The 21,522-nt window shown below is 41.2% G+C and overlaps 1 long non-coding RNA gene across 1 annotated transcript; it reads right to left on the minus strand.

Moving 5' to 3' along the window:
* Nucleotides 1-1,790: 1,790 nt before the first annotated feature.
* LOC117511733 lies at nucleotides 1,791-21,259 on the minus strand. Its single transcript, XR_004561061.1, has 3 exons — nucleotides 21,249-21,259; nucleotides 14,703-14,707; nucleotides 1,791-1,878 (listed from the first exon to the last, which is right to left on the minus strand). It is a non-coding gene; the product is annotated as an uncharacterized LOC117511733 (long non-coding RNA).
* Between the last annotated feature and the right edge of the window lie 263 nt (nucleotides 21,260-21,522).

A 21,522-nucleotide genomic window follows, 5' to 3' on the forward strand; every position in this document is an offset into this window, starting at 1 on the left:
TCTGAAATTTGTCAGTCAGATTAGTCATTGCATGTACAAATGTACACTCACTGGCCAATTTATTAGGTACACCTTGCTAGTACCAGGTTGGACACTCTTTTACTTTCAGAGCTGCTTTAATTCTTTGTGGCATAGATTCAACAAGGAGTTAGAAACATTCCTCAGAGATCTTGGTCCATATTCATATGATGGCATCACATAGTGACCCAGTCTGCCCACTGTCCTCTGACCTCTGACAGCAACAAGGCATTTTCCTCCACACAACTGCCGCTCACTGGGTATCGTCTCTTTTTGGACCATTCTCTGTGAACCCTAGAGATGGTTGTGTGTGAAAATCCCAGTAAATCAGCAATTTCTGAAATACTCAGACCAGCCCGTCTGGCACCAACAACCATGCCACGTTCAAAGTCACTTAAATCCCTTTTCTTCCCCATTCTGATGCTCAGTTTGAACTTCAGCAAGTCGTCTTCACCACGTCTAGATGCCTAAATGCTTTCAGGTGCTGCCATGCATTTGGCTGTTTGTTAACAAGCAACTGAACAAGTGTACCTAATAAAGTGGACACTGAACGTATGTGTCAACTCTAAGAGATTTGGATCCTTATCTCAATCTGCATGAAATTTCACTTATTGATGATCTTCTATTAGACGTGCACAGCAGTCCCTGTGTCAGTCTGCAAACATTTAACACAAGTAAATAAATAAAACCCACAATTCACATCCAGACACTAATTAACACCAGCTATTGAATTGACAAGATTCATTATTCCACCACATTTCACAGATATCAACTAAACACACTGTGTAATCCCAGTAACAAACAAAATTCTACTGCAGATAAAAAATATAATAGTTTTGATAACTGATTAATCATATAGTCTAAAAATCTAAGAAAAAAATTAATCTCCTCTGAGACCAGTTCCTCAGAAGTGCTAATCACTAGAAACTGAATATCTTTGGGGTTTGAACTGTTGAACAGTCAATAACCCGTGAGTATGATACATTTGAAAAGTATTTTTTCTGAAATTTTATAGAGAAAATATTTAGCTGATTATATAACTGACAGATTGAGGATAAATTGATCATTTTTATTGTTGGAATGTGTAGCAAATAACTGCTCTTTGTTATTGGGAACCTGAGCTGGATGGAGGCAAATTCCTGCCCAGTGATGTCCGTATGATTATAAAGTCCTGAATCTTGAACCTGATACACAGTAATAAGGACAATCTGAGGCATGTGCTGTAATTTGACCTGCCAGTTTTGGGAACTAACAGCACATCACGTCACTCACACATGAAGAAAACTAATGTTTCTGTGCAGCTCCTCAATAAAACAACACGTTGCACTGAGGTGATTCCCGGTGGAAATCGTGACCCCAGAACGGAGAAATACATTCGACTTTAAAAATAAAATTAAATCAAACAGGAAACCACACAACTCTGCTGAAGAGAAACACTATAACCTCACAGGCCACGGCAGGAATCATGGGTAAAGTGAAACTGAGGAGGAGAGGAGACAGAAAAACGTGTGTGATGAAGAGGAGGTAAAGAAACAGGAAAGAGCTTCTCAAACGCTTTCCTGCGTTGGAGGGTCTCCCCCCACCGCAAAGAAAAAACTAAACAGTACACGAATTATCTGAAATCACAGTGTCACTGGAAATTTACCTTGGAGTCGCCTCCTCATAGCAGAAAAGGTCATGCTGGTTCACAGTGAACTTAGTACTGCAAATATCAACTGTTGTCATATTTAAAAACACTTTTTTTTTTTTTTTTTATGCAATTAGATCAGTACTCAAGTTTAGTCATTTCTTCATTCATTTTCCAAACCTGTTTATTCCAGTTAAGGGTCATGGGTGGGTTGGAGCCTTTCCCAGCAGTCACTGGGTGAGAGACTGGGTACACCCTGGGCAGGCCACCACTTTATCACAGGGGCCTGACATGAAAGTGGATTATCACAAGATTTCAGAACAAGAATACTGCATTTACTGCTACACAATATGCAATGGAAGTAAACGTGCAGCCTTAGGACCCGGTCACATGGCACACGGCGACAGCTGAAAGAAAAGATAAAAAGTCGCAAATCGTTGAGAAAAGGTGGATGAAAGATCCTGCACTTTTCCTGTCACTCTTGATTCGAAAAGCCTGCGAATCAAGAGTGCAAGAGGGAACGAAACAAAACCAAAACTAACAAAAGAAAAACAAAGCAAACGGCAACCTCAACGCTTTGAATGAAATCAGAATGAAACATTCACAATGACGTTACCGACAGCAGGTATGAGACCGAGCGCAGCCCGCCCTGTTCTCAAGGCTGCAGTACTTGCAGGTGCGGGATTTGGTTGTCTTGACGACAGGTGTGAGATGTTCAACGACACCTCATATTGCATGATCAGCAAGGAGGCTAGGGAGGAAGTAGGAGTCACTCATGTCTGACTTTTGTTGTGTCGATAGGTGCCATAATTCTGATGTCTGATGCCTTCTATTGAAAGCCCTGCATCATCCAAGTTGGACATAGTGTCTAAACTGAATGAACAACCTGGTTCACAGTGGCAGTGAACCAGGTGAATATAACATGTTACTTAAGGCAATTAGGTACTTTACCAACAACTGCATAATTCCAGTGACAAAGTTTTGAAAAATAAGTCCAAATGGACTTGTTTGGCACAGTGGCTTATTGGTTAGCACTGATGCCTCACAGCAAAAATGTATGGGATTACTTCTTGCCTTGTCCTCTCTGTGTGGAGTTTGCATGTTATCCCCGTGTCTCTGTGGGATTTCTCCAGGCACTCAGTTTCCACAATCAAAAACATACAGATTTAGGGTCTGGTCTTTTCTCCATCCCTGCCCAAGGCAGTATCTCTACATCTTGAGTTGGTCCCCTCTGGCTGCCCACTGCTTCCTAGTGGTTGGAGTGTGTTTAACTGTACTTAATTCAATTTCAATTCAATTCAATTTTATTTATATAGCGCCAAATCACAACAAACAGTTGCCCCAAGGCGCTTTATATTGTAAGGCAAGGCCATACAATAATTATGTAAAAACCCCAAAGGTCAAAACGACCCCCTGTGAGCGAGCACTTGGCGACAGTGGGAAGGAAAAACCCCCTTTTAACAGGAAGAAACCTCCAGCAGAACCAGGCTCAGGGAGGGGCAGTCTTCTGCTGGGACTGGTTGGGGCTGAGGGAGAGAACCAGGAAAAAAGACATGCTGTGGAGGGGAGCAGAGATCAATCACTAATGATTAAATGCAGAGTGGTGCATACAGAGCAAAAAGAGAAAGAAACACTCAGTGCATCATGGGAACCCCCCAGCAGTCTAAGTCTATAGCAGCATAACTAAGAGATGGTTCAGGGTTACCTGATCCAGCCCTAACTATAAGCTTTAGCAAAAAGGAAAGTTTTAAGCCTAATCTTAAAAGTAGAGAGGGTGTCTGTCTCCTTGATCCGAATTGGGAGCTGGTTCCACAGGAGAAGAGCCTGAAAGCTGAAGGCTCTGCCTCCCATTCTACTCTTACAAACCCTAGGAACTACAAGTAAGCCTGCAGTCTGAGAGCGAAGCGCTCTATTGGGTGATATGGTACTATGAGGTCCCTAAGATAAGAAGGGACCTGATTATTCAAAACCTTATAAGTAAGAAGAAGAATTTTAAATTCTATTCTAGAATTAACAGGAAGCCAATGAAGAGAGGCCAATATGGGTGAGATATGCTCTCTCCTTCTAGTCCCCGTCAGTACTCTAGCTGCAGCATTTTGAATTAACTGAAGGCTTTCAGGGAACTTTTAGGACAACCTGATAATAATGAATTACAATAGTCCAGCCTAGAGAAATAAATGCATGAATTAGTTTTTCAGCATCACTCTGAGACAAGACCTTTCTAATTTTAGAGATATTGCGTAAATGCAAAAAGCAGTCTTACATATTTGTTTAATATGCGCTTTGAATGACATATCCTGATCAAAAATGACTCCAAGATTTCTCACAGTATTACTAGAGGTCAGGGTAATGCCATCCAGAGTAAGGATCTGGTTAGACACCATGTTTCTAAGATTTGTGGGCCAAGTACAATAACTTCAGTTTTATCTGAGTTTAAAAGCAGGAAATTAGAGGTCATCCATGTCCTTATGTCTGTAAGACAATCCTGCAGTTTAGCTAATTGGTGTGTGTCCTCTGGCTTCATGGATAGATAAAGCTGGGTATCATCTGCGTAACAATGAAAATTTAAGCAATGCCGTCTAATAATACTGCCTAAGGGAAGCATGTATAAAGTGAATAAAATTGGTCCTAGCACAGAACCTTGTGGAACTCCATAATTAACCTTAGTCTGTGAAGAAGATTCCCCATTACATGAACAAATTGTAATCTATTAGATAAATATGATTCAAACCACCGCAGCGCAGTGCCTTTAATACCTATGGCATGCTCTAATCTCTGTAATAAAATTTTATGGTCAACAGTATCAAAAGCAGCACTGAGGTCTAACAGAACAAGCACAGAGATGAGTCCACTGTCTGAGGCCATAAGAAGATCATTTGTAACCTTCACTAATGCTGTTTCTGTACTATGCTGAATTCTAAAACCTGACTGAACTCTTCAATAGACCATTCCTCTGCAGATGATCAGTTAGCTGTTTTACAACTACCCTTTCAAGAATTTTTGAGAGAAAAGGAAGGTTGGAGATTGGCCTATAATTAGCTAAGATAGCTGGGTCAAGTGATGGCTTTTAAGTAATGGTTTAATTACTGCCACCTTAAAAGCCTGTGGTACACATAGCCAACTAATAAAGACAGATTGATCATATTTAAGATCGAAGCATTAAATAATGGTAGGGCTTCCTTGAGCAGCCTGGTAGGAATGGGGTCCAATAGACATGTTGATGGTTTGGATGAAGTAACTAATGAAAATAACTCAGACAGAACAATCTGAGAGAAAGAGTCTAACCAAATACCGGCATCACTGAAAGCAGCCAAAGATAACGATACGTCTTTGGGATGGTTATGAGTATTTTTTTCTCTAATAGTTAAAATTTTATTAGCAAAGAAAGTCATGAAGTCATTACTAGTTAAAGTTAAAGGAATACTCGGCTCAATAGAGCTCTGACTCTTTGTCAGCCTGGCTACAGTGCTGAAAAGAAACCTGGGGTTGTTCTTATTTTCTTCAATTAGTGATGAGTAGTAAGATGTCCTAGCTTTATGGAGGGCTTTTTTATAGAGCAACAGACTCTTTTTCCAGGCTAAGTGAAGATCTTCTAAATTAGTGAGACGCCATTTCCTCTCCAACTTACGGGTTATCTGCTTTAAGCTGCGAGTTTGTGAGTTATACCATGGAGTCAGGCACTTCTGATTTAAAGCTCTCTTTTTCAGAGGAGCTACAGCATCCAAAGTTGTCTTCAATGAGGATGTAAAAACTATTGACGAGATACTCTATCTCACTTACAGAGTTTAGGTAGCTACTCTGCACTGTGTTGGTATATGGCATTAGGGAACATAAAGAAGGAAACATATCCTTAAACCTAGTTACAGTGCTTTCTGAAAGACGTCTAGTGTAATGAAACTTATTCCCCACTGCTGGGTAGTCCATCAGAGTAAATGTAAATGTTATTAAAAATGATCAGACAGAAGGGAGTTTTCAGGGAATACTGTTAAGTCTTCAATTTCCATACCATAAGTCAGAACAAGATCTAAGATATGATTAAAGTGGTGGGTGGACTCATTACATTTGAGCAAAGCCAATGAGTCTAATAATAGATTAAATGCAGTGTTGAGGCTGTCATTCTCAGCATCTGTGTGGGATGTTAAAATCGCCCACTATAATTATCTTATCTGAGCTAAGCACTAAGTCAGACAAAAGGTCTGAAAATTCACAGAGAAACTCACAGTAACGACCAGGAGGACGATAGATAACAACAAAATAAAACTGGTTTTTGGGACTTCCAAATTGGATGGACAAGACTAAGAGTCAAGCTTTCAAATGAATTAAAGCTCTGTCTGGGTTTTTGATTAATTAATAAGCTGGAGTGGAAGATTGCTGCTAATCCTCCGCCTCGGCCCGTGCTACGAGCGTTCTGGCAGTTAGTGTGACTCGGGGGTGTTGACTCGTTTAAACTAACATATTCATCCTGCTGTAACCAGGTTTCTGTAAGGCAGAATAAATCAATATGTTAATCAATTATTATATCATTTACTAACAGGGACTTAGAAGAGAGAGACCTAATGTTTAATAGACCACATTAACTGTTTAGTCTGTGGTGCAGTTGAAGGTGCTATATTATTTTTTCTTTTTGAACTTTTATGCTTAAATAGATTTTTGCTGGTTATTGGTGGTCTGGGAGCAGGCACCGTCTCTACGGGGATGGGGTAATGAGGGGATGGCAGGGGGGAGAGAAGCTGCAGAGAGGTGTGTAAGACTACAACTCTGCTTCCTGGTCCCAACCCTGGATAGTCACGGTTTGGAGGATTTAGAAAATTGGCCAGATTTCTAGAAATGAGAGCTGCTCCATCCAAAGTCGGATGGATGCCGTCTCTCCTAACAAGACCAGGTTTTCCCCAGAAGCTTTGCCAATTATCTATGAAGCCCACCTCATTTTTGGACACCACTCAGACAGCCAGCAATCAAGGAGAACATGCGGCTAAACATGTCACTCCCGGTCCAATTGGGGAGGGGCCCAGAGAAAACTACAGAGTCCGACATTGTTTTTGCAAAGTTACACACCGATTCAATGTTACTTTACTTAACTTAGGATAGGTTAATTTAATTTAACCTTTATTTAACCAGGTTAGTCCCATTTGACATCAAGATCTCTTTTGCAAGGGACACCTGGACAATTATAAAGTTTCCACTTCACCTAACCAGCATGTCTTTAAATGTGGGAGTAAACCAGAGCACCTGGAGGAAATCCACACAAACACGGGGAGAACATTCAAACTCCACACAGAAAGGCCACAGGTGGGAATCGATCCCATGACCTTCTTGCCGTGAGGCAACTGTGCTAACCGCTAAGCTACCATAATGCCACCGTGATAAATAAATGCAGAGGACAAATTTGTTGTATGTATGTACAGTGACAAAAAAGGCCCTTCTTGATAGCCACACTCCAAATTTCCAGTGTGGTAACTTTTGGGATTAAGTTAAAACAGAGACCAGCAATTACACTAGTGTGTCGACATTTTTAAAGCCCCTTTGATATGTTGTGTGAGTATGTATGTGTGTGTGGGGTTTTTTTTTTTAAACAGAGTCCAAGAGCCCATTTTGTTTATCGTTTCAGCTACATGGCATTATTGTTGTTGACAGTTCAGCTGGTCCCGTTAGTGTCCAGGGTCGCCACAGCTGATACAGTCTGATCCGCATAGGTATTTGGCACAAGTTTTACACCGGATGCCCTTCCTAATGTAACTCCAGTTTTACCTTGAGAAACACACACAGCCACTGGTGTTCCAAAGAGGTCTCCCATCCAAGTACTAACCAGACGCTGCACCGCTTAGCTTCTGAGATCTGAAGGGATCAGGCTGACACAGAGCAGACTGGCTAGCTACATGGATTTATTATTATCTATATTATAATTGCCAAGTGGCCTCTGTATGCATGCGTGCAATGGATTAGATCACGCAGAAACCGGGGAGGGCTGACATTTGCTGTTTGGTATGCATATGCATTTTGGGTCAAGGATGAACGCTGTGAAAACGGAAGGTTGATAGGACAAATATTTGGGGAAAATTACAATTTTAGCTAACCAGTAAACAATGGATGTGTGTCGAAATGCACCATGGAAGTGTGGGGGTTTTAAATGTTGTTATTTTGGTTCATGTCAGTTTAACAGTGTTGTTAGTGTTATTGATTTATTGTGTTTTTGTCATTTAATTGGTTTAGTCAGTTTAGGGTCATCTTGTTGTTACCATGAGTGAGTTAAGTGTCAGTTTTAGGTACCATAAGTAAAAAGTGTAGTGCTGTTGATGTCTTCCACCACAGTCTGTTTGTGTGTCAAATTAAAAGCACCTGCTTACAGCAGAATGCAGAAAAGACAAAAAGCTCTGTGTGCGTGCATGCGTGCGTGCAATTTATATCACACACAAACTGTGGAAAGCTGACATTTGCTATTTGGTGTGCTTATGTATTTTGGATCAAGGATGAAAGCCGTCAAAGAAGAACGTTGACAGGACTAATATTTTACAGAAGGTACATAAATTAACTAACAACACTGAACAATGGACATTGATTTTTATATTCTGGACTCACATGCCAATCCAGCAGGGGCGGTAAATCATCTATATATTACAAGTATGCATGTGTGCGTGATTTTATTTAGTAAGTTCAATGTAAATACATAACTGTAAATACATTACAAATACATGACTGACACAAGAAAGTGAAAACACTTGTTTTCATTGTGGTCCATTTAAAAATCAAATGACAAAGAAGTAATAGTAATAATAATAAGAAGTAATAATATAATAATAAAAATAATAACAGTAATAACAGTGTATATGATAACAAGAACCTAAACAATTTCTAAATACATTAAGACAGTAAAGTAACAAAAAAAGTAAAGAAATAAATAGGAAATAAAAGGGTTAACTTCTTCTACAAACTGTTGAGGTCTAAGCTCTAAGGTTCTAAAAACATTCTGGACTTACACACCATTCCAGCTCATGATAGAAACTTTGCATAATTTATTACCACCCTTGAAAAATGTCAGCTACCTATTTTATAAACACTACCCATTCTAGAGCCCATGGCAACGCACTAGTTTGTTTTATTGATTTTGGATATTGCAATATTTTTGGTTTCAAATTACAAAATCTGACCATACATAAGAATTAATAGCTCATTGCTGATTGAAAGGGTGTATTTACATTATTAATGACATGATGATGATGTGACAATAATATTTTTTATCACAATTATTTCTGAGACCTTCCTAGGGAGGTGTTCCAGGCACGCCCAGCTGGGAGCAGACCCCGGGGACGACCCAAGACTAGGTGGAGAGTTTGTATCTCCACACTGGCCTGGGAATGCCTCGGCATTCCCCAGTCAAAGGTGGTTAATGTGGCCAGGGTAAGGGAAGTCTGGGGTCCCCTGGAGCTGTTGCCCCTGCAACCAGGTCCTAGATAAGTGGTTGAAGATGAGTGAGTGTGATGAGTATTTCTGATGCAATATCTTATCATATAAAATAATTATTGTGGCAGGCTTCATCATATCCAGGTAGAAAGTTTGCCTGAAGATGCAAAGGATGATGGTTTCATGATTATGGCAGCTTGCAATTTTTTTATGTTGAATAATCATTCACTGTACAAAAATTTATAAAATATTACTTTTAAATACACATCAAATTTTCCTGTATGACATTTTTAAAATCTAAAACATAAAAAATAAGTTTAAAGGGAAAGCTAGCAATAAATAAATAAATATATCTTACAATTTAGCAGATAAAACCCCCCAAAAATATTGGAATTCATGCAGAATAAATGCCCCAAACGAATCACTTACAATAAATAAATTTAAAAATAACTGAGGATTATTTTGTCATCTTTTTAATAATTTCAGACCAAATCAAGTTCACCAAAGGACTGCTTATCAGTATGAGGTATGTTTTATGTGTTTTTACTGTACATCGCTCATTCTGCAGCTGTGTGTGCAGCTGAGTGTCTCCTCACTGCACAATAACTGACATGTTTGTGATTAAAAAACAACAACAACAACACACATATATGAACCATGAATACAACTCCTTTCTTCAGCTCTAAAACTAAAAACCTGAAAATCTACTTATTCAAATGCAATTTGGGTGAACAATATGTTTGCAGATTCAAAAATCTCTGGTCTAATTGCTCCCATTTGAGGGTGAGTGCGAGCCAACAAGGACAAATGAAAGTTTAAGGAGGCAGTATCGATTTGTGTGGAGGTCAGGAGTAGGTCACCTCTATCAGAGAATCAACAAACAGCCGCTAGCACCCTCCTCAGCTAAGCCAATCACCTTCTGACCCGGCCTACCGTTACCATGGCAAATGACCCTTAACCACATGGACCATATACTGCGCTCTTTGTTGAGTGAAAGCAGCACAGTGGAGCTATAAAACATCCGCAGCTAATGGCTACTAATTGCACATTTTCACTTGGAAAACACTACAATTTTCAGAATCATTTATTTTTGCATCTCTCATTTCATGTTCCTTCCATGATCTACTTTTGAGAAATAAACTCTAATTTCTTACATTTGGCTACTCGTTCCATCGTTCCCTCCTACTCTGCTCTTCATCCCTTCCTTCCTCTTTTTCCCCTCCCTTCCTCCGAGGCAGGCAGGCGGTGGTGGAAACCAAGCCTCTGGCAGTGTCTTCCTATCCTGAAGGAGCCCTCAGGTTCCAACCTGTCAATATCCCAGGCAGCATCTTGGCTCTGCTGTGGTGTCTGTCCCTCCTGTTAACCAAGAGACAACCACAATTTCAGCACCCCCGGCCCCGGGCCCCCCTGCTTTTCCACCATCCAGGCTCCCAAACCACACACAGGCCTCACATGTGTAAAAGGGCAGCACCCTGGCAGAAACAGCCAGCAATATGGCAGCTGACGGCAGCATTCTGTTCAGTGACATCACAAGCAGTCTGGATGAGATTCAAGTTGGCAAACTACAGTCAGTAAAATGCAAGAAAACCCAGTTAACGCAGTGAAAAAGGTCTAGTAATGTCACCACCTGTATCAATTTTACTTTGAGGAAGGACAAACCGAGCTATATATATATATATATATATATATATATATATATATATATATATATACACACACACACACACATACATACATGCATACAGACACACAGCAAGTAAAATCAGTATTGATCATGTCACTATTTTTCTCAGTAAATATATGAAATATATATATGAAATTTTCACCAAATGTTAGTAATAACCAAAGTAATCCACACATACAAAACATCAAACCATAAATTAAGTTAGCCTATGTGTGATAATATGAAATGTCATAGGAAAAGGGTATTGAACACCTGAAGAAACATAGGTGCAAAAAGGCATGGAAAGACACCAGCTGAAATGTACAACCCCAATTCCAATGAAGTTGGGATGTTGTATAAAATGTAAATAAAAACAGATTACAATGATTTGCAAATCCTCTTCAACCTATATTCAATTGAATACACCACAAAGACAAGATATTTAATGTTCAAACTGATGAACTTTATTGTTTTTGTGCAAATATTTGATCATTTTGAAATGGATGCCTGCAACACATTTCAAAAAAGCTGGGACAGTGGTATGTTTACCACTGTGTTACATCACCTTTCCTTCGAACAACATTCAAGAAGCATTTGGGAACTGAGGACACTAATTGTGAGTGTCATGATTTGGTATAAAAGGAGCATCCCCAAAAGGCTCAGCCATTCACAAGCAAAGATGGAGCGAGCATCACCACTTTGTGAACAACAGTCCCAGCTTTTTTGAAACGTGTTGCAGGCATCCATTTCAAAATGAGCAAATATTTGCACAAAAACAATAAAGTTTATCTGTCTGAACATTAAATATCTTGGCTATGTGGTGTATTCAATTGAATATAGGTTGAAGAGGATTTGCAAATCATTGTATTCTGTTTTTATTTACATTTCACACAATGTCCCAACTTCATTGGAATTGGGGTTATATCAGAAATTAAAAAGCAGTCTTGCCCCTTATCAGTGCAAATTAATATGAGCTGGGTCAGTCCCAACTGATGGCCTATAAAAAGGTGTCTCGTTACAAAGGTGTCATACAAGAAACATCTCATGATGGGTAAAAGCAAAGAGCTCTCTGAAGAGCTTCACAACCACATTGTTGCAAAACATACTGATGGCACTGATGACAGAAGGATTTCAAAACTTCTGAATGTTCCAGTGAATAATGTTGGGGCGATAATCTACGACCAGGTGCTCTTTGCAAGATTTCTGACAGAGGACTGAAAAGAACTATCTAAACAGTTGTCCAAGAACCAAGGACCACTTCAGAAATACCTGGATTTAGCTGGTACAATTGTTTCAAAGAAAACAATAAGTAATGCACTCAACCACCATGACCTGTATGAAAAATCTCATTTAAAGTTTGCTGCACAACATTTAGACAAGCCTGTGAAATACTGGGAGAATATAGTCTGGTCAGATGAAACCAAAATTGAACTCTTTGGATGCCATAATACACAACATAAGTGGCACTGCACATAACCACAAAAACATCATACATACTAACAGTGAAGTTTGGAGGTGGGAACATCATGGTGTGGGAATGTTTTTTCAGAATACATTTCAGCAAGACAGTGGACATTTCAGCAAGACAGTGATCCCAAACACAGAGCCAAGGAAACTTTCAATTGGTTTCAGAGAATGAAAATAAAGCTGCCACAATGATCCAGCCAATCACCTGATGCATGTAACTAGTTTCTCTATACAGGAGGCATCTTGAAGCTGTCATTACCAAAAAAGGCTTTTGTACGAAGTGTTCAATAAATTTCAGCAAGCGTGTTCAATACTTTTTCCCTGTGTCATTCCATTTTATTGCAAATAACTTAATTTCTGTATTTATTTGTTTTGGTTTCTTTGCATGTATGGATTACCTTGGTTGTTACTGACATCCAGTAAAAATTTAATGTCAGTTGCACCTTTAAAAATATATTTACTATGAAAATGGTGACATGTTCAGCACTTATTTTACCCACTGTACACAGGTAGCTGACATTTTTCAAGGGTGGTAAAAAATTAAGCAAAGTTTGTACAATGAGTTGAAATGGCACGTCAGTCCACAATTTTAGAACTTTAGACCAATATTTTTAGAAGAGGAACTCAACCCTTTTATTTCCTGTTAATTATGTAATTTTTAATGTTAATTTACTGTCTTAATGTATTTATAAATTGTTTAGGTTCTTGTTACCATATACACACTATTATCATTATCATTAGTCTTATTATTATTAACATTATTATTACTATATTTTATTATTACTTGTCTTTTGTCATTTGATTTTAAATTGACCACAACGCAATTGTTTTCACTTTCTTGTGTCATTGATGCATTTTTAACGTATTTACAATAATATTATGTACTTACATTGAATTTCCTAAATAAAATCCCGCACACATGCACGCTTTAATATATGATGATTTACTGCTCCCTGTTGGAATGGTGTGTAGTCCAGAATGTAATTAGCAACATTAGCTAACATCCGTAGTTTCTCCAAAAATACTAGTGCTATCAATGTTCCATTCTGGCACAGTTTATGCTTGACCCAAAAAAACATAAGCATACCAAATGGCAAATGTCAGCTGTCCCCAGTCGCACGCACGCCGACCTTTTCATTTTTTCTGCATTCTTCCCCAAGCAGGTGCTTTTAATTTTTACACACCCACAAACAGAGACAGTGGCGGAAGACATCCAAAGCAATACTATTTTCTCTCATGGTAGCCACAACATGACAACTAAGCTGACTAAACTAATTGAACTACAAAAACACAATAAATCAATAACAATAACAACACTGTTAAACTAACATGAACCAAAATAACAACATTTAAAACCCTAAAACCCTGAACCCCCATGGTGCATTGCAGCACAATGTCCACTGTTTAACTGGTTAGCTAAAATTAACTGCTATCAACTTTCCCTTTTCACAGCATTCATCCTTGACCCAAAATACATAAGCATACCAAACGGCAAATGTCAGCTCTCCCCAGTTGCATGCACGCATGCACAGCTTTTTCTTTTTTATGCATTCTGCTGGAGGCAGGTGCTTTTACTTTTTACACACGCACAGAGACGATGACTGCTACAAGCAAGTGCTTTTAATTTTTACACACCCACAAACAGAGACAGTGGCGGAAGTTGTAGTAACGACAATATGACACTTAATTAAACTGACTAAATCAATTGATTTACAAAAACACAATAAATCAATAACATTAACAACTCTGTTAAACTAACAGAATAAATTAAAAACAATATCAACGCTGTTAAAATAACATGAACCATAATAACATTTTCAACCCCGAAATCCTATGGTGCATTGCAGCACAATGTCCATTATTTACTGGTAAGCTAACATTGTTAATTTCTCCAAAAACATTAGTCCTGTCAACTTTCCGTAACACCTCATTAAAGATGTTTGACGGACACGTTACTTGAACCAACCTACCAAATATCTGACTACAAGTTTCACGGAAAAAATACTCAGTGTCTTTGCCAATAGCGCCACACTAGGGTCAAATCACAGAAAGGAATTTTAGAGCAATTTAAGGGACCAAATGGAAAGGAGAGTCTTAGCTTTGGCGTACGTGTGATTTTATAATATACACATGCACAAAGGCGTACATGTGGCAACATGTCACCCATTCTGTCTCATTCACACTCAAAACATGCACTCTTCGTGGCTGACTGCAAGGCACCGTGGCTGTCTACTGGGAGCTCAGGTTACAGCCAACCGGCGGGACAGACTTTATGAAATCCTCTCTCTCACACCCACTCTCTCCCCCTCCACAGGGCTCCGGAGGAGATATCAGGTTGCCGGTTCAGCGCCGGCCAGGCTTGGCGCTGGCGGCAGCTTGTGATGTTGGATGCCTGTGTGTGTGTGTGTATGTGCACGCTTGCATGCATGTGCATGTTTTATCTCCCATTCTTTGAGGGTATCAGCACACAACACTGCTGATACCCTCCAGGTATACAGGTGTGATTTACAGCATAGACGCCACGCACACTAAAGCTGACCGCTCCACATCCTTTGAAGCACACTGTATCACACAGTGCTGTGAGAAATAATGGAGTGATGAGGAGTTTAAATACTGCAATTCCTCAGTTTCACCACTACCCCAATTACAGGAAGTAAACAGAAAACTATCAACAGGCAGCATCTACTTCAGATTCTATGATGTCGTCTCTCCTCTTGCAAAGCCACTTGGAATAATCCATCACTGGAGAAATTGCTGTGGCCTACTTGCAGGACTGAGTTACAGGAAAGGTGGAAGAGCCACTATGTGGGCACGCCACGCAATGGTTCTGCTGCTGGCTCGCTTGCTAGCCCAGCATGGAATGGCATTCATGAATAATGGATGGAGACATCTGCCATCCCTGAATTATAGATCTGTGAAGACTCAGCACATGGGAACAGCCCAACAAGCGCTAATGGCTAACTCCCCATGACAAAATATGGTTTTGAGACACATGAATGATAGTTGGTTTGGGCTACCTTTCAGACAAGTTGAGTGAGGTGTGCATATATATATATGTGTGTGTGTGTGTGTGTGTGTGTGTGTGTGTGTGTGTGGTGTGTGTGTGTGTGTGTGTGTGTGTGTGTGTGTGTGTGTGTGTGTGTGTGTGTGTGTGTGTGTGTGTGTGTGTGTATTTCTCTAGCTAGATGAAGTGTTTAATGGATAAACTATACAGGAACTAATCAAGGCATTTAATTAGAAGGTAGAACTTGGAAATTCCAAGTTCTTGTGAGGATATACAGACATTTACAGACATTTAATGGAGCTTCATCAAGAGTGCCACAACGTTCAGGATCTTATGATGAGTTTTTTCCCCGATTCAATGTTTTATGTCTGGTTAATATGTCCAGTCAGGCCAGAGGGGCAAAAGTGTTCACAGCAAATGATCTTTGATTGAAGCACCATCTTACAGAGAGGACACAGTGTAGTCACATGAGCATGCAAGCTAATACCAATCGCACCAACTTGAGGCTAAAGGTATCCAACTATGATTCAAAGCAACAGCTAATCAAATCAAAAGTTAAATTTGCTCCAGTTTTGATTTTTTTTTTTTTTTTTTTTTAAAGTGTTGGAAATTTTTGGTTAAGCAAATAGGTTTCTAAAAAGGAATAATTTGCACCATCTCTCATACATCGTTATGTTATATGTCATAGAATCCAATGGACATTGAACTTGTTTGTCCTTTGGAGACCAAACATTCAACACAGTCAAAATGATGCCATTTAGGCTATTAATCCTATTAGTTGTAAGGTTTTCCTGTATTTTCAGTACACAGCATAACATATATAGTAATACTGATTAAACCAAGCATGTAAGTAGCAGCCAATTTACATTCTAGTGTGCTAACAGCTAACAAGCTGAATTATTCTCAAATACATTATTAACAGTGACTATGTTTACATGCCGTTAATATTCAGGTTAAGGTCAATATTCCGGTTTCTGAATCATTAGGAATAACCCGTTTACATGCTTAAGCAGACAGAGTTACTCCTGTATACATGGTCATTGGTATCATTTAGAATATCCCCATCTAAACAGCGACGCACATCTTCCACGGGTGCTTGATTTGTTCTGGCGTTCGTGCAAATCCTGCTTCGTGTAATCCTGCTTCATGTAAAACCCCTCACTACACACTTTTCTCAAACAGGCATTAACATTTTTCTCACTTTTCTCTCCTGCGGGCTGCCTCCTCATCAAAGCAGCAAGCACAGTCTATGGACCTGTTGCCAGATTTGGTGCAGGTCCGCACAGCAGAGAGGGGGGCGGTGTGAGTGGCCTGCTGCGGCATTTACTGAGCCCACAGACACGGTAAGCGCATCGGAGGCAATGAGAGCAATCGCGGTGATATGCCGACCGGTGCCAGCGACCAGCTCGCCTAATAAGGACGCAGAACACAATGCGTTGTTTACATCTGCTTCTGTGGTGTCCGGTGGGTTGCGCGCGCCGCATACAAGTAGTTGCCATACTCAAAAGACCAAGATTCCTTGCGGATAGGACATGCGCAGAACACAAAATAATGTTCCTTTCTACGGGGATATCCCGATGTGCGTTTATATGACCTGATATTCAGGTTAGAAAAGGAGTAACCAGGGGTCTTATTCGGGTTTTTAAAAACCGGAATATGAACATATTCGGGTTTTTGCGGGTGTTTACATGGCCGTGCGCAACCGGGTTATTGCTAATATTCCGGTTATGAAAGGGTTATTGGCTGCATGTAAACGTAGTTAATGACAATCAGCACCTCTAAATCTGAGGCCATAGTTCTCAGCAGGAAACCAATGGATTGCCTACTCTGGGTAGAGAATGTGATCTTGCTCCAAGTGAAGGAGTTCAAGTACCTCGGGGTCTTGTTCACGAGTGAGGGGACAATGGAGGTTGAGATTACTCGGAGAATCGCCGCAGCAGGTATGGTGTTGGATGCGCTTTACCGTACTGTTGTAATGAAAAGGGAGCTGAGCCAAAAGGTGCAGCTCTCAATCTACTGGTCAATCTTCGTTCCTACTCTCACCTGTGGTCATGAGGGTTGGGTCATGACCGAAAGAACTAGATAGTGGGTACAAGCGACTGAAATGGGTTTCCTCAAAAGGGTGGCTGGTGTCTCCCTTAGCGTTAGGGTGAGAAGCTCAGTCATTTTGTAAGTTCAGAGTAGAGCCGCTGCTCCTTCAAGATTGAGAGGAGCCAGCTGAGGTGGTTCGGGCATCTGGTAAGGACTCCTCCTTGTATGTTCAGCTGGAAGGAGACCCTGGAGAGGACCCAGGACTAGGTGGAGAGATTATATCTCCACACTGACCTCAGAACGCCTTGAGATCTCCCAGTCAGAAGTGGTTAATGTGGCCCAGAAAAGGGAAGTTTGGGGTCCCCTCCTGGAGCTGTTGACCCCGCGATGCGATCCAATCCAGGATAAATGGTTGGAGATGAGTGAGTGAGTGACATTATTAACCCTAATGCAGGGTGAAGAAACAGCAAGAAAAGTTAGTACTGTGTGGAACAATCAAAGAGCAAATCAAAGAAAACACCAAACTGTTTTTAATGTGTTGCAATTTCTTCCAATTTCCCTTTTCTACAGTTAAGCAAATACAGCAACAAACCCGAACTGACACTGAATTTCCAGTTTCATGCAGCGGAGGAAAGTGACAGCAGATTGTCCATAGAGGAATCAATACAGTGTATCAACATTACAACACCAAACCAATGGATGCAACTTTAAATGAGCTTCAGAAATCCTCATCCTAATAAGCCGTGGCTAATGTATTTGAGGTATTTGTAGGCCTCCTGCTTCTGATGTACAGTAGCTTCTTAAATATTCTATAATCTATGGTTACAAGTCCTGCTTTTTTAAAAGCAACAGAAATGAAACAGGAGGTGGATTTTTTTTTTTCCGGCTGACTCTACCAGGGACCACTTCGATCTCAGCCTCCCTCCCCAGGATTATCCTCTTATCAGTGCCTCAAAAGCCGGGCTAAGACGCGCCAGTAATTAGCCTATCTTTAATTAATGAGCACCTCTTTCCAAAACCACCCACAGTCCGTGTAGGTTCCCACTTGGAAGGCAAGCACTGCGGCGTAAAAATGAGCAGACTTAATCTTGTTTTCGTCTGAACAAAAGAATAAACATGCAGAAAAGGGCAAAGTTCATTTGAAGTAGTTGGGGAGTTGCACCACGCAGAATGTCCCTCATCTTGCATGCACGCCCGCAAACAAGCCTTTCTACACTGCAGGTTTCAAAGGGAATCCTGCCACCCACCACTGTTCCACTTTCTTGTGCGTGTGTTTGTGATGTCTGAGTGCGTGTGCACATTTGAGTGTGTGTTATCCGCTGTGCGGTGCTGCTCTGACATTATGCTACCACTCAACAAATTTCCATGCTCGATAAGCATCCTTGTGATCTGCGATGGAAACATGTAGGGGGGGAGACGAGGGACAGATTCACCTCCATCAACCTCCCTCGAGCTCAAACGATGAGCACACACAAGCTCGTTTGACCCTGTCACCTTTTGAAGCAGCCTCCAGACTGGGCAGAGAAACGGTAACGGCTGCATACTGTATATCTGGAGACCAACAGCTGCTGAAGGACACACACACACACACACACACACACACACACACACACACACACACACACACACACACACACACCAGCACGACTCCTGGTCACTAATTTTCTTGCTAATAGAATCAGAAAGGAGTGGGTCATCCGAAGGGGAATCGCAGCAAGATAACAGCTACTGATAAAAACAGAAGATGAGAAGAGAGAACGCCAACGGTGCCATGGCCTGGCACCCCAAAACGACAGGGGTGCAGGGATGCAGGAGGGTGGGGGGGGACTGCTTCTGCATGCATATATTAACGGTGCTTAGGCACACTAATTGCTTCTCACTTAGACAAATCTCCTGCAAATCACGGCTGCGCCGCCAGCACCGCTCAGGCCCCCCGGGAAGGAGAGACGGCAGGCAGGCGGACAGAGCGAGGGGCAGAGGAAGGGGGGTGCGGTGGCGGCGAGTGGAGCGTGTGTACCAGAGGCGCCTTGCAGCATGATGAAGGAGGAAGAAGTGGAAAAGGAGGAGGAGGAGGAGAGGGGGAGGCTCCCATGAGGATGTACAGAAACGAAAGAGAGAGAGAGAGAGAGAGAAGCTCCAACACTTTAAGAGTGTCTGTCTGTCTGTCTGTCTGTCTGTCTCTCTCTCTCTCTCTCTCTCTCTCTCTCTCTCTCTCTCTCTCTCTCTCTCTCTCTCTCTCTGTGTGTGCTCATCCATAGTCCAGGAAGAGCGCCCCCTCCCCAACCTTTTACACCCGTACCCTCAGAAGCCTCACTGCTGCTCCGCTCCTCCATCCCTCCACCTCCCTCCTTCTACTAGCTCTCAGATCTCTGCTCTGCCCCCTTGCTCTCGCCTCCTTTCACTCTGCCTCTCTCCCTCCCTATACAGAAAAGTGGAGGAAAGATGAAACTCTACAAAGGGGGAGGGAAAAAAAAAATCAATAACACAGATGGATAGCTGGATAACAGGGTCCGGCATGCTTCGGCGGTGAGGCAATCCAGAGGGTGCCCACACAACTTCCACACAGGCGGAGAGACAGGCAAAACAAGACGGCTGGGAAGAGGGCGGTGATCAGCCTCAGGAAGCCGATATCACCCTCAATACACAAGAACACTTGCAAAAGTACACACTACAGTGAATGTATGGCTGCATCCTGCATACACCAACAAAAAAATAACCTAAAGTACACTACAGTCCACACGCGCCAGTAAAGCACAAAATATACAGTGTGCTTGTTAGTAAATACACCCACATCTGCAAGAGTGCTCATCTTCAGCCACATGCACGCAATCGGAGAAAGGATACAACACAGTATCACACATCCTGAGGTGATGGAGTTGTTGTTGTCGTCACCAATATCATAGACGTTGAATAAGATCGATGTTACTGAAGGGCCTGTAATATTCTGTCGGGGTTATGGCACTAGTCAGGGTCTGAATGCAGCGAGTCCCATTAGGGGTTTAAGGTTCACAAGGCCTGATCGAACACAAGATCAACTGGAGTTCAGTCAAAGCAAAACCAAAGTACAGCAAACAGGAAGCGTCGCAAAACTTCCACCACCACTCAGTTATAAGCGCAGTCATGACTGAAAAACATGTTTTTCCCAACTTTTGACCTTAACCTCACTGAAAGTGCCGCAAGTAACCATCAAACAAACGAAGTTGTGGAGGACATATTATTGAAAATTATGGGGGGGGTCCCAAATAAGAGGCTGAGGTATAGCCATAAAATGCAAATTGTTGAATTTACATGTATACACTCACCATCCACTTTATTAGGTACACCTTGCTAGTACAGGGTTGGACCCCCTTTTGCCTTCAGAACTGCCTTAATTCTTCGTGGCATAGATTCAACAAGGCTTTGGAAACATTCCTCAGAGATGCTGGTCCATACAGACATTATAGCATCACACCCATTCAACTAGCCTGCCCATTCTCCTCTGACCTCTGACATCAACAAGGCATTTTCATCCATACAACTGCCGCTCACTGGATATCATCTCTTTTTCGTACCATTCTCTGTAAACCCTAGAGAAGGTTGTGCGTGAAAATCCCAGGAGATCTGCAATTTCTGAAATACTCAGACCAGCCCATGTGGCACCAACAACCATTCCACGTTCATAGTCACTTAAATCCAGTGGTGGGCACAGCTAACCAAAAAGTTAGCTTCGATAACAGATAATCAGCTAACTGAAAAGTTATCTTTTATAAAGCTTAAACCGTTTAAACCACTCAAAAAATTATCGGAAGCTACAGCTAACCAATAACTTTCAGTATTGTCTCCAGTACACTTACAACTACTAACAAGCTGATTTTGAGTTTTAACACAACGGTCGCTGCCGGTAGCATCAAAGGCAGCCACAGACCCAAACAATAAGTCAGCACTTCTGTCTTTGTGCATCCTCGCCCCTGCTGGAAGCTCCTGTTTACTACACAGGGTGCAGCAGCGAAACAGTTGAGAGGAGTAGCAAAGCTCAACTCTCTACTCAATAGCCGTGTCACCGTGAGACGGAGGTCTTGGAAAATAAAGCAGTGCTGACTTATGTTTTGTGATTTATAAATAAAATGAATACGGATAAAATAACTCCATTAACCCTCTGATGTCCAAGGGCATTTTTTTGGACAGTTCACTCGCCTGGCATAAATGTTTTATTATTGCTGTTAACAGCTTTTCCTGCATCCCACAATCAAGTTTTATGCCTGTTTTTTTCAGGATAACCTGTGCTTTCAGAATATATATGCTTTTGTTGAGTTTTATAAGTGTAATAAAGGTTTA

Source organism: Thalassophryne amazonica, chromosome 6 (assembly GCF_902500255.1).
Source record: "Thalassophryne amazonica chromosome 6, fThaAma1.1, whole genome shotgun sequence".
Lineage (NCBI taxonomy): Eukaryota > Metazoa > Chordata > Actinopteri > Batrachoidiformes > Batrachoididae > Thalassophryne > Thalassophryne amazonica.